General features: G+C 38.7%; 1 long non-coding RNA gene across 7 annotated transcripts in view; it reads right to left on the reverse strand.

The window, feature by feature from the left end:
• LOC147361186 (uncharacterized) overlaps positions 1-19,190 on the reverse strand; it is a 430,912-nt gene that overhangs the window by 395,038 nt on the left and 16,684 nt on the right. For 6 of the 7 annotated variants that reach the window (XR_015139864.1, XR_015139868.1, XR_015139866.1 and 3 more), the window contains exon 2: positions 11,581-11,721. This is a non-coding gene — a long non-coding RNA (uncharacterized LOC147361186). Of the gene's footprint in view, positions 1-810; positions 2,203-11,580; positions 11,722-19,190 lie in introns of those variants that run through there. The other variant, XR_015139869.1, reaches the window with a different exon arrangement.

Genomic DNA, 19,190 nt, shown 5'->3' on the forward strand with positions numbered 1-19,190 from the left:
CTGTTGCCCCATCTATTTCCCATGAAGTGATGGGACCAGATGCCATGATCTTCATTTTCTGAATGTTGAGCTTTAAACCAACTTTTTCACTCTCCTCTTTCACTTTCATCAAGAGGCTTTTGAGTTCGTCTTCACTTTCTGCCATAAGGGTGGTGTCATCTGCATATCTGAGGTTATTGATATTTCTCCCAGCAATCTTGATTCCAGCTTGTGCTTCTTCCAGTCCAGTGTTTCTCATGATATACTCTGCATATAAGTTAAATATGCAGGGTGACAATATACAGCCTTGACGTACTCCTTTTCCTATTTGGAACCAGTCTGTTGTTCCATGTCCAGTTCTAACTGTTGGCTCCTGACCTGCATATAGGTTTCTCAAGAGGCAGATCAGGTGGTCTGGTATTCCCATCTCTTGAAGAATTTTCCACAGTTTATTGTGATCTACACAGTCAAAGGCCTTGGCATAGTCAAGAAAGCAGAAACAGATGTTTTTCTGGAACTCTGATGCTTTTTTGATGATCCAGTGGATGTTGGCAATTTGATCTCTGCTTCCTCTGCCTTTTCTAAAACCAGCTTGAACACCTGGAAGTTCATGATTCACGTATTGCTGAAGCCTGCCTTGGAGAATTTTGAGCATTACTTTACTAGCGTGTGTGTTAACAGACAACAAATATGAAGACTTGTTGATCCTTTTCTCTCTGCCCCCAAATACATAAAACCCTCCACTGTAAAATCAAGGAAGACCTTATTGTGGAGTGCCAACAAACCAAGTAAAATTTCCAGAAAGATAATTTGATTTAAGATTTAATCAGTTTTAATCTGAAGGTAAGCACTTTGGTTGCATGCTGAGGGATGGAGACAAAGGGTTGATGAGGCTGAGCCATTCTGTCATTCATTTGGAGTGCACCAACTAATAACATTGATTTCCAACACGCCCCTCTTTCCTGATGCTTGTTTTTTATAGCTAAGGACTTCAGATTCACAGCCTCTCTATGGTTCCATTTCTTAGGAGAATGCTTCCTGCTTCATATAGCTTTTCCTGTGTCTATTCTGAGTCATGGTTTCATTTCTATGGTATCTATTTCTTTGTATTTTTTTCATCACTGTAGTCTAATGTGCCTCTGTTTTCCTGAAAGTTTTCAGGATAGCTGTTTCTCTAATATAGTTTTCTTCTTTCTTATCCATCTTTTAAGCATATCCTCATATAGCCACTGTCTCTGCTATGGGAACAGGGTTGGTTACAATGAAAGGAAGGAAAACACAGGGAGTTCTTAGTTAACCTTCTTAAATCAGTTGTGTACCATGGAGCTGAAAAGCAATGCATCATCCTCCTGTACCACTTGTAAATTATGTCTTCAGAATTATCTTGACACATAAGAACTGATGTACTTGAATGAGGTACTAGCTCAAGAATTCTAAAGTCTCCTCACATATAACAGAAGTATGTGGAATCCAGGATCTAGCCTTCGACACTTCTTCAAGCATATTCTAATTCCTCATCTATTCTGAAACTCCCCTTTCCAGACTCATGCACTAAAGTACTGAATTGTTTCCTTTTACAGATGAATGTGTTTTATAAATACGCATATATTTATTTCCACATCCCTGTCAAATGTAATCTGCTTATTTTCAAACCTAATGCTATGAAATCCACTTGCTCTTGTAGGACATGTCACCCATACTCATACCATCTACAACTTCTGAAATTTCCTACATTCCTTTAAAATCTCACATATTTTACATTCATTGAGAAAACTTTTGGAAATAGGAGATACATCAGTTCAGTTCAGTAGCTCAGTCATGTCCGACTCTTTGTGACCCCATGAATCACAACACACCAGGCCTCCCTGTCCATCACCAACTCCTGGAGTTCACCCAAACTTACGTGCATCGAGTCGGTGATGCCATCCAGCCACCTCATCCTCTGTCGTCCCCTTCTCCTCCTGCCCCCAATCCCTCCCAGCATCAGGGTCTTTTCCAATGAGTCAACTCTTCACATGAGGTGGCCAAAGTATTGGAGTTTCAGCCTCAGCATCAGTCCTTCCAATGAACACCCAGGACTGGTCTCCTTTAGGATGGACTGGTTGGATCTCCTTGCAGTCCAAGGGACTCTCAAGAGTCTTCTCCAACACCACAGTTCAAAAGCATCAATTCTTCAGCACTCAGCTTTCTTCACAATCCAATACTTATATCCATATATGACCACTGGAAAAACCATAGGAGATATATAACCAAGTATAAAAAATTATATACAATTTTAGGGTTGGGAGGGAGGAAAATGTCATTTTTGAGTAAAAAGTAAGTGATAGGGATTAAGAATGCACTTGACTTATAGTTCACTTACGCCACAGGACCTAAGAAACACAGGCTCTCATAAAAGCCCAATCATTTGTGTAAAAACAAACATTTATTCACAGCGTTTTAAAGAGAATTGGGTATTTTTTTACACCATTATTGCCTGGATTCCCTTCCATCCTTTCACCCAACTTCCTCATTTAATCTACACTCCCAGATAATGATCAAAATTTTCTCATAAGCATCAATGTAAAACTTGACCAAATTTTTCAGTCAGCTCTACCAGGCTGTGATTCACACCACACCCCTAAATGCATTGTAATGCTTAACCACTGTTTGTTGCTGCAATATTTACATTTGGTCATTAAAACAGAAGGCATACTTCTTTGTGTGTGGCTTGACTTTGCAGGATCGTGAAGAACTGTCACCCTTTCAGGCGGGGATTGCAGAACTCTTCATTCTTTATGTCTGAATATCAGCTTTCACTGAGTCATTGGATATGAGATTGTAAAAGAGCAAATATGTTGTCAGGCAGTAAGTTAGTCTATCTGAATAAACAACTATCTCAAATTTATCCTTTCCTCAGATGCCAGCTTTTGCCTCAATGATCCATGATGTAGGCACTGTCCGAGGTTCAGGATAAGCAAGGACTAATCTTTGAGTCCTTTCCTCTCCTTCGCTGAGTTCAATTGAGTCCAATACTCCAAGCTCTTTATCAAATAAACTTAAAATGTAAAGGGACTTAATGGGGGGGCCTTGGAGGAGGTGGGGAACCTTACAGGACACAGGTCAAATGTGTTTTTCAATTCAGGGGAAAAATTTATTTAAATAAATTTATGGGCCTGCAAAGGCATGATGATATTATCCTTTTTGTTTTCCTATATTGTTTCTCCCAGCTCAACTGGGGGCACTGCCAGAAGTCTCTCAAAGAAGCTTACAGGAATGTGGAAAGTCTGAAAGGAGTAGGGGTGAGTAGGATGAGACGTTAATGAGAAGGGACGGTTCTTAATTGTACTTTGACTTCTCTCCCAAGCAGCGTGTCTTACTGGAGAGCTGCTATGGGGACTGTGGTGTTTAATTTCCTGACGTTTCTGAGAATCAAACCTAACGGGTATGGTTCGATTAACATAGTTTAGTAAGGATGTTGGCTTTCTGGTCTCCTCTGACATGTAAGAGAGGCCAAACTAATAAGAAACTCTAAGCAGGCCTTTTGTTACAACAAATATTCTAAGCGGATCTTCCTGTCAAGAGAACAAATCCCCTTATAGATCACGCTTAGACTTCTCCCTGATTTCTTTGGTTGGACATCTGGCCTCGCCTTGGCTGGGGCCTGAGCCAGTCTGAGGGGAAGGATGATTTTTTTTTAATTTTTGACTGTCCTGTTCCTAGTCCCTAACAGTGTCTGGCACACAGTATGTAGTAGTAGTGTTAAGTCACTTAGCTGAGTCTGCCTCTTTGCAACCCCATGGACTGTAGCCCTCCAGGCTCCTCTGTCCATGGAATTCTCCAGGCAAGAATACTAGGGTGGGTTGCCATTCCCTTCTCTGGGGGATCTTCCCAACCCAGGGATCAAACCCAGGTCGCTCGCACTGCAGGCAGATTCTTTACCATCTGAGCCACCAGAGAAGGCCAGTACACAATACATACGGACTATATTTTTGTAAAAGAGTGAATGAATAAAGCGAAGGATGGCCCAAAGCCCCTGTCAATCAGAATACTAAAGATTAATATTTAAGATGGGTGTCGAGGACATGGTCACTTTTACCACATCCCTCCTGTCTGGCTGTAAGTCTCTGGAGGACTCAAAGAAACCCAGTTCTAATTGGTGTACTAGCTCAGTCCACAATCAATCCCCTGTGAATGAATGTCTCTAGTTTCTTACAATCACACGGCAACCATTGCAAATTGTTTTCAATAACATACTTATCCCTGCATGGAAATGTCTGCACATTTCTTGACTTTCTACAAGGGGTAGAAAGACAGAGACCTGACTTTTGAAATGGATAGACCTAAATTCCCATCCCTCTGGTCCTTCCCAACTCAGTCCGCCCTTATCCTTAGTTTGACTCACCTATAAAACGGACCTGGTAAAATGTTCAGTGTGGTTAAGAAGACAAGAGATAAATGATTTAGAGTACTTAGGTCAGAATCTAGCTAATTTAGAACTGAAACATGCCATATACACCTTAATCTTTCAAGTAGTTAGTTCAGGATTTGGGCGCCAAATGTACTCCTTGAGTGTAAGGAGTAAACATATGCTGCTGCTGCTGCTAAGTTGCTTCAGTCGTGTGCGACTCTGTGCGACCCCAGAGATGGCAGCCCACCAGGCTCCCCCGTCCCTGGGATTCTCCAGGCAAGAACATTGGCATTTCCTTCTCCAGTGCATGAAAGTGAAAAGTGAAAATGAAGTTGCGCAGTCATGTCCGACTCTTCGCGACCCCATGGACTGCAGCCTACCAGGCTCCTCCGTTCATGGGATTTTCCAGGCAAGAGTAAACATATGGCACTCCGTTAATGCTTTGTACTCTGAAGCTGAGGATGGTCATGACCTGATGACTCTATTCAGGTACAGAGAAATATGTAATGACTCTGGCCAGGGAAAATGAGAACAGAGAAAGCAAGCACATTCTCTGTTCCCTCTGTAGACAATCAGCCTGTGACTGTAAGCCTAGGATCTGAGTGCCCTTCTTAATAGTTTCAGCAAGTATAACTATGAAATGTAAGCAGCCAAGTAATTACTGAATTTTTTAAAGTCAAAGTGAAAGTCTCTCAGTCGTGTCCAACTCTTTGTGACTCCATGGACTTTACATTCCATGGAATTCTCCAGGCCAGAATACTGCAGTGGGTAGCCTTTTCCTTCTCCAGGGGATCTTCCCAACCCAGGGATCGAACCTAAGTCTCCTAAAATTTTTAAAAGTCTTTTCAATTAAAGTGGTCTCAAGGGTTTTAAAACCTCAATGACTCTTGAGGTTTATCTTTTGTCAGTTTTTCTTGTTTTCAAAACATGTATCCAGGAGAAGAATGGATGAGTTCTTAAATGTACTTTCATCATGCTTATTCTATCTACACAACACATGTCTGGGCAACATTTTAAAATATTTTTTCAAAAGTAGCTAAACATAAAGAATATTTAATCTGACTATATTTCTTTACTTCTTTGGGATAAGAATCAACTTTCTTAAAAATTTTGGAATATGTTTAATAATTTTAGCGGTATCCGATAGTTTTTGTACCTTTTTGGATAATGCAAAGAGGGAGAGCCAAGAGTATGAAAGATGATAGAACTGCCATCTGTTGAACAATTTTCTGTTGTCCTGACTCAGTGGAGTATATTCCAGAATGTCTTGTGCTGATAGTCCCATATGGTTTCAAGCCAGTTAATTTAAGTACATATCAGCTTCACAATATAGATGATGATCTAGACAACCTGTCCAGTAGAACTTTCTGTGATGATGGAAAGAGTCTGTATCTATGTTCTCAAATATGACTCAGCAGCCACATATGTTATAAGAGCTACGTGTGACTTGTGGTTTAATATTAGCAAAGTGCTAGTTTAACCTTTATTTCAATATTTATTTCAATCTGGTATGAAGCCAAATGAGTGCCCCAAAAGATGTCTTCCACTGAGTTTTACTTTCATTCAAGCACAGAAAACTGGAAGGATAACAATTCAGATAGCAATGCAATTTCTTTTGATACTACTGAGAAAAGAAACCCATTATTAGCAAAAACACACATAGAATGAACATTTATTCCTTACCTACTTTGTGTCCAATACTATGTAAGAAACTAGGGAAACAAACATAAACATAAGGCACCAGTTCAGTTCAGTCCTCAGTCGCGTCCGTCTCTTTGCGACCCCACGAATCGCAGCATGCCAGGCCTCCCTGTCCATCACCAACTCCCGGAGTTCACTCAGACTCACGTCCATCGAGTCAGTGATGCCATCCAGCCATCTCATCCTCTGTTGTCCCCTTTTCCTCCTGCCCCCAATCCCTCCCAGCATCAGAGTCTTTTCCAATGATAAGGCATAAGCCCTAAGAGCCATATAAACAAGTGAATAAACAGGTAAATAAGCAACTATAAATGCACTAATAAGTACTGTAGCAAAACCACATGCTTGTGACTATGGGAAGGTAGAAATGAAATTAGAAATTTGCCTATATTTGGTATAAAATGGTATTAGGTAGGAAATTCTTATAAGAAGAATATTCAGAACAGCATAAGATGCCTGTATTTTAACCCATAGCTGGCTATATTATGCTCTAAAGCATGAACATGTTATTCTTGTACTTTTCATTGAATTTTGGCCATTGGATAACTATAATCACACACACACACACATATATATATACACACACACACACACACACACACATATATATTTCAGCATTTATTTCAATCTTGTATGAGGCCAAATGAGTACCCTAAAACATGTCTTCCACTGAGCTTTATTTTCACTCAAGCACAGAAAACTATATATATACATATACATATAAATATACATATATATATACACATACACACACATTCGTTTCTGAATGAAGGAGATTAATACTATTTGGGAAAATATTTTTCATTCTAGGTTTTATATTAGTACTACTTGTACCCACCAGTAAAAAAAATTTTTATCATAGAAAACAAACTTATGGTTACCAAAGGAGTAATGGGATAGGGAAGGAATAAACTAGGAGTTTGGAATTAACATACACAAACTATTATTAAATAGATAAACAACAATGTCCTACTGTAGAGCACAGGGAATATCTTCAATATTCTATAACAAACCATATGAAAAAATATATGAAAAATAATACATATTAAAAAACTGAATCACTTTGTTATATACCAGAAACTAACGCTTACTCCTTGGAAGGAAAGTTATGACCAACCTAGATAGTATATTCAAAAGCAGAGACATTACTTTGCCAACAAAGGTCCATCTAGTCAAGGCTATGGTTTTTCCTGTGGTCATGTAAGGATGTGAGAGTTGGACTGTGAAAAAAGCTGAGTGCCGAAGAATTGATGCTTTTGAACTGTGGTGTTGGAGAAGACTCTTGAGAGTCCCTTGGACTGCAAGGAGATCCAACCAGTCCATTCTGAAGGAGATCAGCCCTGGGATTTCTTTGGAAGGAATGATGCTAAAGCTGAAACTCCAGTACTTTGGCCACCTCATGCGAAGAGTTGACTCATTGGAAAAGACTCTGATGCTGGGAGGGATTGGGGGCAGGAGGAGAAGGGGACAACAGAGGATGAGATGGCTGGATGGCGTCACCAACTCGATGGACATGAGTTTGAGTGAACTCTGGGAATTGGTGATGGACAGGGAGGCCTGGCGTGCTGCAATTAATGGGGTCGCAAAGAGTCGGACACGACTGAGCGACTGAACTGAACTGAACACTAGCATTGTCAATCAACTGTATTTCAATAAAAAATTATCAATACACAAGGAATATTTTTAAACAATTTGAAATGCTAAACATTCAAATATACACAATTTTAACAAACTGAAGAAATCTACAACCATGTAAACACACACACACACACGTGTGTGTGTGTGTGTATAACATAGTGAGCTGCACTATACATACCATAAACTGCCACTACCGCCAGGGAACAATGCAGTGTTTTTTAGTAAATGTACAAAATCGTGAAACTTTACCACACTCACATTTAGAACTCTTCAATGAGCACAAACATCTTCCTTGAACTGGTGTGCAGCCCACCCCTAGCCTCACTATCCCAGACTAGACAATCACTGATCTGGCCTCTATACATTTAGAGCATATTTGGCCTCATTTGGGAGTATTTTATCTAATGGAACTCTAGGACTGTTTTGGAACTATCCCTTTCTAGCTCACTGGTAACTCTGCCTTAGTTGATTCAGAAAAATGTGAAATCACTACCACCCTTACAAGGCCATGGGAGAAATGCAGTACCTTGAGGAGAGAGTCTTGAATTGGGCACCAGGTTGGAGCATCCTGCCTTTCCTGATTGGGGAGAGCAGTGAACTCAGTTTTAGAGCTTGTCTTTTCTAACCATCATTGTGATGACTAATTGCTGCAGAAAGAGGACTCCTATTCAGTGCCTGCTACCTTAGTCTCAAGCAAATGTCTGTGTATTTGAGATGCCATCCTCTTCTCTGTTGGAAGACAGCAATTTCACAATGCTGGATCAATAAGTAGGAACCAGAAGAAAAGTGGGAAACAACAGTTTCCAGGAGGTTGTGCAGTTTCCTCAGAATGTACTTCATGCTAGAGAACACTTTCTTTGATAGAGTCTTTAAAAAAGCATTGATTACTCACACTCCCATACATGCACACACAGACAGAAAGTCAAGTGCCACTTATGTAAGAATAGGGACTTAAAGTTCACTTGGGATTAATTTTTCTTCTTTTCTTCCCTTCCCTGCTAAATAAAAGCATGGAAGATGTGTCAAACCAGTGTGCCCTACTGTGAGTTTCTTTGCATTCTTTTTCAAAAGTCTTTTTGCGAATGAGGAGAAAGCCATGATTAGTGATTTGTGATTTACTTCCATTCTGATTAACGTGGATTTAAGCTGCAATTTCTGCCATTATGAATTAAATGTCACAGTTCATTAGAGTGGAGCCAATTCAGTCCATTTCAAGTTTATATTCATGTTTCCGATATTAAATCCTTTCCTCAGGATTTATTAACTTGGCATCAAGATGCCCCAAGTGTATCTTTTTTCAATTAGAGAAGAAAATATCGGAGCATACCTTTTTCAGTTGCATTAATGTTCAGGAGACAGGTGTGAGTTAGAGAAGCAAAATGATCTCTTGGTCTAATCCTAATGATGTTAGAAATAAGTTGAAATATAAGATATTAAGAATTTGCAGACAGAAGCCAGCTTTTGCTTTGGCTGATGAATATAAGACATGGAAACTAATCTTCTGCCCCCTCCAAACTGTTGATAATTTTATGAGGCTCTCATACATCCCCAAGTTAAAATGCAAATATAAGTCCTATAAAATCATTTTAAAATATTTGATAATATGGCTAGTTGATTACTTAAAATTGTATTTTTTCCATGTACTTTTAAAATTTTATGTGTAGGGAGAAAACTTTCAACATTTTAATCCAGCTGACTCATATGAGGTGCTTAATATATATTAGCTGAATAAATTTGAAATTGTTAAGGATATAACAAGATTCAGACCTATAATCTGAAGATACTTCTTAAAGTTATATAATTATTCTTCACATATTACAATTTATTATACCAAACTACCATAATAGATAATAATTACTAACTTGAAATGTATCTTTCAGACAAATAGGAATTTGGGTGAATATATAGGAACATAAAATATTTAATGACCCAGAATAAAAAATAAAAGTGAAATCATCTGATTTGGAGACATAATTAGTAGTCATGTTGTTGTGTTGTTGCTTAGCTGCTCAGTTGTGTCCACCTCTTTTCGACCCTGTGGACTGTAAGCCTGCCAGTCTCCTCTGTCCGTGGGACTTCCCAGGCAAGAATACTGGAGTGCCATTTCCTTCTCCAAGGGACCTTCTCGACCCAGGGATCAAACTCACATCTCCTGCATTGGCAGGTGGATTATTTACCACTGAGCCACCAGGGAAGCCTCGTTGGGCCATAGAGGTATTATTTACAAAGAATTGATAATCGACTGATTCCTATAACTGTGCTCATCTCAAAAAAAAAAAAAAAAAACTCATCCAAAGAACTTTTCTATATTTACTTCTTTCAGTATCTCATCTCTTTTTCTCTCCCAAACTCTTTTTAACCAGACTTTCACCTCAAATCCTTTTATCTAGCTCATCAAAACCCCTATTCCTGGTAAATCCAACAGGCAATTCTCAATCCCCATCTTATTCATTTGGTATTTCTTACAATTGATCATCCTGTTGTCCGGGAAACACTCTATTCAGTTGGTTTCTGGACCAACACTCTCCTTTGTCTTCCTTCTAATTTTGTGGTGGTTTCTTGTAAAGGAATTTCATGTTGGTTTGTCATCTATTTCTGATTCTCCCACCTGAATTACATATCATGGTCCATCTAATGGCTTCATTTTCAAACCCACCTCTGCCATATTTTATACCATTATCTGGATAACTTATCAAGTTCCATTGCCTTGATGTAATTCACATTAGTGTCATATCATTATGGGTTGAATTTCATCACCCTAGATTTACATTTTGAAATATGTCATTTCAAGTCAAATCTGTATTTGTCTCCTAGGTCTGCCACATACTGGCTGGCTTAGACCACAGAAATATATTGTCAGTTCTGGAGGCCAGAATGTGACTTAATCTGGATATAATTTTCACACCCCTCCCCCCACAAGAGAGTTCATAATTTTATGGAGATACGAATTGCTTTTAAATGTTAATTAACTTTGCAGGGTGGTCATTACAGGTGTAATAAAGTTGCAATGGGATCATACCAGTGTAGGCTGAGCCCTTAATCCAAACACTGGTGTCCTTATAATGAGGGGAAGTTTAGACACAGATATGAACATAGACACAGATATGAACCTGGAGAAAATCAGGTGAAGGTTAAACCAGAGATTTGGGAGTTGTTTCTACAAGTCAAGGGAGGGCAAAGATTGCCAGCAAAGCACCAGAAGTGAGGGAGGAAGCATAAATCAGGTTCTTTCCCACAACTCTCAAAAGGAACAAACCCTGCCTATAACACACTGATTTTGGACTTCTATCTTCCAACTAGAACACAATGAACTTCTGTTGTTCAAACCACTCAGTCTGTAGTACAGCTGACCCTTGAACAACATCAGGGTGGGGCAACAACCCTCTCAGCTGAAAATTCGTGTACTGTTATCTCTGCCTCAAAAATACAGGAACTGATAAATGACTCACACCCAAGGGGCAGAGGCACATATTATGCTCTCTAAGCAAATGCAAACTTTTCCCTAAACATCTGCAAAAATGAAAATGCAGGGACTTTATTTATTGGGAAAAATCCACATATAAGTGGATTCATGCAGTTCAAACTCATATCGTTCAAGGGTCAGCTGTATCCTGGCTGACCTAGAAAACAAACATAGATTTGATCTGAAATAGATTTGATCTGAAAGGATCTACCAACATTTCATTTCTCCAGCTTCATCACTTCCCGGAAATGTATACGCAGTTATATTCTCAGGTTTCTCACCAGCATCTTAAATTGATCTCTTGATTTCTCCTACCCCAACCTTGCCCTGCCCCAGTTATTTTCATCTTGGAAAATGATACTCAGCTGTTAAGGTTAAAAACCTCAGCGGCATGATGTCTGTGAGTACTCACATGCAAAGACGTCAGAAGCCTCGCTGGTCAGAACTTCAAAAGACCTGCTCACTTCAGCCGTTTCATTTCTCAAGGTTGCACCCCTAACCATCACTTCAGTGCCACACAACACCATGCTGGTCCATGCGCCATTTCATCCATCTGGATTAGCAAAGCAAAACAAAAACAAAAAAAAAAAAACACTCTCTTAAATGTTATACTTCTTTCCACTGCTTACCTGTATGATTCATTTCCCACACAGCATAGTTATCTTTTAAAAATGTACATCAGATTTTTTCTTTCTCTGTACAAAACCCATCAATGGTTTCCCATTAAGCTCTATGGCATAGTTTATAACACACTAAAGCACTGGTTCTCACCTTGAGAGGGAAGGCAATTTTGATCCCCCCACTTCCTTCCTGGGGCTATTTTTTGTCTGCAAATATCGTCATTTGGCACAACTGGAGGATACAGTGTTACTAGCATCTCGTGGCTAAGCATCCTACAGTGCACAGGGCGGCTCCCAACAACCATGTGCTGAAACTGGGACGTTCTGAACTACAGAACTTGACTCCTGACTCATAGCCCGTTACGTGGTCCATCCAGTGTCACCCACCCTAGCCACTTGTGATTCATCTCATAGTCATGTTTTCAAACATGCCAAGCATATTCCTATGTTTTGCACTATTTCTTCTGCTACAACGATCATATCCTAGATTTCATATTGCACTTTCTGTTACAAAGTCACCTCCCCAGAAAGGCCTTCTCTCATGCTTCGTCTAAAATAGCACCTCCCCAATAGTCTATTACTTAGCTTCTTTTAGTTTTATACTTATCATTCCTTATCTGATATTTTCTGTTTATTTGAGTGTTTATCTTCACTATTATTAATACCATCACCACTACCCCAGCTAAAATGTAAATTTCTTAATTAATACCAGGAAATTTTTTAATTTGGTTACCACTCTACCCTTAGCACACAAAAACCCAGAAAAACAAAACAAAAACAACAACTCTTGTGAAATAAGTAAATGGATTTGTTAGTCTGGCTGATATTCCATGGCTAGAAGTCAACAGGGAACCTGTGTTGGATTATGAGAGTTGCATTCCCTGGTGGCTCAGTGATAAAGAACTCGCCTATCAAAACAGAAGACATAAGAGACATGGGTTTGCTCCCTGGGTCAGAAAGATCCCCTGGAGGAGGACATGACAATCCACTCTAGTATTCTTGCCTGGGAAATCCCATGGACAGAGGAGCCTGGTGGGCTACAGTCCATGGGGTCGCAAAGAGTTGGACACAACTGAAGTGACTTAGCATGCATTATCAACATGGAGAACCCAGCAGAAGTCAGACAGGAGGGCCACAGCAGCATGTGCAACTGACAAGACCTCCCGCCTCCCATCCCCTGAAAACACACAGCCTCAGACAGTTATACACTAAGAGGCCATTCAAACTAATCTCAGCACAGTCACTCCAAGAAGCCACTGTCTACCAGAGCATCTCTCATCATTCTGTGTCCAAAATTTATATTCAAGCTCCGTTGAAAATGCTGGTCTGTTATATCAGGCAGGTAGAACTTGCCTCCCCAGGAACAGCTTCAAACCTTTGCTGACGTCATCCTCCAGAAATTCCGATACTCCTCCACTGCACCCTCTGGGCCTCGTGGCCAATGATCAGCAAAATGCAAACTGCCCTAGCCTCTTCTCTGAAATCCCTTCCCTTTCTCCAGTACTTCACTTGCCTCGAGCACTTTCTCGAGGCCTTGCTATGAGTATTTTCTCTTTAGGACACCCCTCTGACCTCAGACCTGAAAGGGACTGGATGTCCACCCTCCACCATTTTGCCTCAGATCTCCCTTCTTCAATAATCCAGCTTTTAATGTCGTGTCTTCTTATTATACATTGTGCCACCTTGTTGCCGTGGTCGTCCAGGCTTTAGGGAATTTCCTCTCCTTTAAAGAATATAGCTCCTAGTGAATGGCCACTCTAACATTACTCCTTTCATACTTCTTTATTTTAATGAAGTACAGTTGTATAATATTATATGTTGCAGGTGTGCAATAAGGTGGTTCTCAATTTTTAAAGATTATATTCCATTTATAGTTATTGTAAAACATTGACTGTATTCCCTGTATCATACAATATATCTTTGTAGCTTATTTTATACATAGAAGTTTGTACTTCTTACTCTCCTACCACTATATTGCCCCATTCCCCTTTCATCCCCCTACTCAGTTCAGTTCAGTTCAGTCACTCAGTCGTGTCCGACTCTTCTCGACCCCATGAATTGCAGCATGCCAGGCCTCCCTGTCCATCACCAACTCCCGGAGTTCACCCAGACCCACGTCCATTGAGTTGGTGATGCCATCCAGCCATCTCATCCTCTGTCATCCCCATCTCCTCCTGCCCCCAATCCCTCCCAGCATCAGAGTCTTTTCCAATGAGTCAAGTCTTCGCATGAGGTGGCCAAAGTACTGGAGTTTCAGCTTCAGAATCATTCCTTCCAAAGAAATCCCAGGGCTGATCTCCTTCAGAATGGACAGGTTGGATCTCCTTGCAGTCCAAGGGACTCTCAAGAGTCTTCTCCAACACCACAGTTCAAAAGCATCAATTCTTTGGCACTCGGCCTTCTTCACAGTCCAACTCTCACATCCATACATGACCACAGGAAAAACCATAGCCTTGACTAGATGGACCTTTGTTGGCAAAGTAATATCTCTGCTTTTGAATATGCTATCTAGATTGGTCATAACTTTCCTTACAAGGAGTAAGCATCTTTTAATTTCATGGCTGCAGTCACCATCTGCAGTGATTTGGAGCCCCAAAAAATAAAGTCTGACACTGGTTCCACTGTTTCCCCGTCTATTTCCCATGAAGTGATGGGACCAGATGCCATGATCTTCGTTTTCTGAATGTTGAGCTTTAAGCCAACTTTTTCACTCTCCACTTTCACTTTCATCAAGAGGTTTTTGAGTTCCTCTTAACTTTCTGCCATAAGGGTGGTGTCATCTGCACATCTGAGGTTATTGATATTTCTCCTGGCAATCTTGATTCCAGCTTGTGCTTCTTCCAGCCCAGCATTTCTCATGATGTACTCTGCATATAAGTTAAATAAGCAGGGTGATAATATACAGCCTTGACGTACTCCTTTTCCTGGTAGCCACTAATTTGTTCTCTGTATCTGAGTCTGTTTCTTTTTTGTTATATTCACTAGTTTGTTGTATTTTTTAGATTCCACATATACGCGATATCATACAGTATGCCCTCCAAATCAATCCATGATGCTGTAAGAGGCAAAATTTCATTCTTATTTATGGCTGAGTAATATTCCATTGTACATATATGTATGTGTATACACTTCATCTTCTTTATTCATCTGTTGATGGATAGTTAGGTTGCTTTCATAGCTCAGCTATGATAAATAACCTTTCCTAATTCTTGATACTTTCAATCTTAATGTACATTTTCCTTCTAATAACCAATCCTTTAGCTCCTTAACCTATTTTCCTTCAATAACATAGTTCACTATCCCAACTAGAAATTCCCAACTATGAATGGTGAGATCATATGTGAACCCTATAATTGTGCTGTTGCTGTTGTTGTCCAGTCCCTTTGTCCAGTCCAACTCTTTGGGACCCCATAGATTGCAGCATGCCAAGCTCCTCTGTCCTTCATTATCTCCTGGAGTTTTCTCAAATTCATGTCCATTGAGTTGGCAATGCTATCTAACTGTCTCCTCTCCTGGCCTCTTCTCCTGTTGCCTTCAATGTTTCTTAGCACTGGGGTTTTTTCCAATGAGTCAGCTTTTTGCATTAAGTGACCAAAGTATTGGAGCTTCAGCTTCAGCATCAATCCTTCAAATAAATATTTAAGGTTGATTTCCTTTAGAATTGATTGGCTTGATCTCTTTGCAGTCCAAGGGTCTCTCAAGAGTCTTCTCCAAAACCACCTTTCAAAAGCATCAATTCTTCTGTGCTCAGCCTTTTTTATAGTCCAGCTCTCATATCCATACATGCCTACTGGAAAACCATAGCTTTGACTAGACGGACCTTTGTCAGCAAAGTAATGCATTTGCTTTTTAATGCACTATCTAGGTTTGTCATAGCTTTCCTTCCAAGGAGCAAGTGTTTTTTTTTTTTTTTTTTTTTTTAACTTCATGGCTAAATTCACCATCCACAGTGATTTTTTGAAACCCAAGCAAATAAAATCTGTCATTCCTTCTACACTTTCCCCATCTATTTGCCATGAAATGATGGGACTGGATGCCATGAGCCTTGATTTTTTTAAATTGTGAAACTATACAATTTTTTGTAACCTCAATTTTCAAGCATTCTACTCTCCAAACATCTATTTTTGTCTTCATTCCAACATAATACTTCTAATAATTGGCAAACAAACTTGGAGTTAATTATGATTTTTTTTTTAAAGTCAGTTATACTCAGGATTCAATCCAACCACTGCCCACAACCCTCTACTGTAATCAGCTGCTCACGTTTCAAATAGTTTTTATAAATATTATTGAAGATAAAATCATCATTTAATATGCAATGGGTAATCCAATTTTTAATTTAATTAGGGGAAATACTTTTCTCAAGAAAAAATGGATATGTCCTTTTAAATGATGTATATGTAATAGATACAGTAATAGGAACACATAGGGTGAATTTGTGGAATAGGTCCATGAGTCCATTTTGAAATAAGTCTTATTGAATAAACAGAGTATGTTGTTTAGTGTCACAAGCTAAAAAGAGATGTTTGTTGTGTTCAGAGCTTGGGTTAGCTTTGAATGTAAGGGAAAGTGACAGGACTCATTTCCGAGCAGGGGATCATTTATGAAGTTGACTTTCATTCTGTAACAGGGCCTGATAAAGGTGTTATCAGAGTTTGTTCATTTTATTTTAGTGTCCTGAAAAACATTTCTTTATGGTTAATTTAACAGAAACCTGCTGACAATCCTGCATGACAAAGTTTTTCATTAACTAATGGATATAAATGATCATATGATACAAATAATCTTCTAGTTTTGCTGGGGAAAACTGGTTGTTTGCAAAAAAATAATGCACATTATCGATTTCCTCTAGTCAACAGAGTAAAACAAATGGTGACCTTTTCTTCATTTAATAGCTCAAAATTATTGGTTGTAAACTAAAAGAAACTGACTGGGAGCATGGCTCTATATTAATCTTACTTATAGTCTCTATTTCAGAGTTTTGAAGCAATCATTAAAGGGTCAAAATATTTGAAAATCACTGGTAATTTCAAAATCAGATGAGATGCTTGGCATCTCTTTCTTTCTGTATCTATAAATTAATGCTTGTGATTAACCTATATCTTTGGTCTTCTTTGTGTCAACAGGACTTATTACAATGATGAGGTATTAAAATATAGGAGTTTAATATAATAACTTTACCTTCTGTGTCTATATAATCACTTTTTCACATTACTTTTAAATGCACTGCTCAACAAATCATCACTAAATAAAGACACTTAATACCAAGATTTACATCAAGAAACAGAATCCCAGCAATCACTTTCATACTTCTTCCCAGTTACATGAAGTTCCCTGCCATTTAAAAATAACCACCATGTGAATCACTCCTTAAATCTTCTTTATAGTCTTAACTATGTCAATGTACAGGCAAAAACATTAAACTCTAGTTTTATATGTTTAAAACTTCACAAAAATTGAATTATATAGAATATAATCTATAATATGGCTTGATATTATGCTTATGGAAATAATTTTTCTGATCATTTCATGCCACTGTGTAGTATTCTAGTGTATGAATATAACCTGATTTAGTTGTCTTTTCTTTTAAATCAATGACATACGTTTGGATTTATGGCATCCAAGACTGGCTGGATTATGCCAAGTAATAAAATTCCCCAAATCTCAATGGCCCAGTGAACAGAGGATTATTTCTCACTCATTGCTTCATGTCCACTGAAGATTGGCTTGTGACTTACAATCTGAGTTGTCATCCTTACTCCAAGATACACCCTGACAGAGTAGCTACTACCTAGAGTGCTGCCTGGTACAGCAGTGGTGAGGAGTGGAGAGGAAATTGTAAAGCTCACATCAGCTCTAGAAGCTTCTCTTTGGAAACGACATGTGTCACACTAATGTCATTTCACTGACCAAAAAATGGTACAAAGCCTTGTCTGACTGCTAAGGATAAGGAAAATGAAATATTCCAGAAAACATTGAACTGGACACTGGAGAAGAGTAACACAATCTACCAGATGCTATCCTTGATTTCTGCAAATACTTGTTTAATTCAACCTTACATAATCAGAACACATTCATACTCACTGTGATGGAGACAATTCAAAGGTTCCAAACAGTCCCTACTTTGAATTCAAAGGTCAGGATCTCTATATAATGTTAGCTAATTCCTATGTCAGGTCTGGATGTGGTGCTGCTTGATGCAGAGAACTAAAAGGAAGTGAACCCATCAAATAGCAGCAAAATTCACATTTTTTCCCAAGGGCATGAGGAAAATACTTCAGGATAGATCATGCAATAGGTCACAAAATAAGTCTTAACAGATTTAAGGAGACTGAAATCATATCAAGTATCTCTCCCAATCCCAGCGGTATAAAGTAGAAATGAGTAACAGGAGGAAACTGGAAAATTCATGAATAGGTGGAAATTAAGCAACACACTCCTAAACAACCAGCAAGTCAAAGAAGAAATCAAAAGGGAAATCAAAAAAGACCTTGAAACAAATGAAAAAGGAGGCACAACATACAAAAAACCTATGGGATGCAGCAAAAGCAAGTCTAAGAGGGAAGTGGATAGCAAAATGCCTACATTATAAGGTCTCAAACAATAACCTAACTTTGTACAGAAACTAGAAGAAGAATAAATCAAGCCCAGAGTTAGTAGATGGAGGAAAAATAATGAAAGATCAGAGCAGAAATAAATTAAATGGAGATGAGAAAAATAATAGAAAAGATTTTTTTTTTTAAAGCTTTTTTTTTTTTTTTTAAAGAAAATGAAACTGACAAACATTTAGGTAGACTGAAGGGGAAAAAAAGACACAAATAAAATGAGAAATGAAGGAGATATTACATTTGACACGACAGAAATATAAAGGATCATAAGACACTACAATGAACAAACTTATAGATTATTTTTTATATTACTTATATTTATAAGTAATTTGCTTTATGTCAATTATTATGCCTTTCATTATCTTTGCTGGGAAGTTAACTGTTATAAGAAATAGTTACTCATTTTGAAAGCAATATATCCTTTTCTGGCTGCTTTTAATGTATTTTCCTTGTCTTCATATTTGGGCAATTTTGCTTAGTTGAAAAGTTTGGTCTTTCTTCTTCCCTTTCTTCCTCCTTCTTTCCTACTTCCTTCCTTTTATAACCTTGGTAATCAAAGGAGATCTTAAATTTGTAACATGGTGTCTCACATCAGTTTTGGAAAGTTGATAGTCTTTATTCTCAGTTGTTGTTTAATCACTAAATCATTTCTAACTCTTTGCGACCCCATGGACTACAGCATGCCAGGCTTCCCTGTCCTACATAATCTCCCAGAATTTGTTCAAACTCATGTCCATTGAGTCAGTGATGGCATCCAACCAGCTCATTCTCTGTTGCCCCCTTCTCTACCTGGT

The sequence above is a fragment of the Bos grunniens genome, chromosome 13 (assembly GCF_055505025.1).
Source record: "Bos grunniens cultivar Pamir isolate PY7600 chromosome 13, Bosgru_T2T1.0, whole genome shotgun sequence".
NCBI classification, from domain to species: domain Eukaryota; kingdom Metazoa; phylum Chordata; class Mammalia; order Artiodactyla; family Bovidae; genus Bos; species Bos grunniens.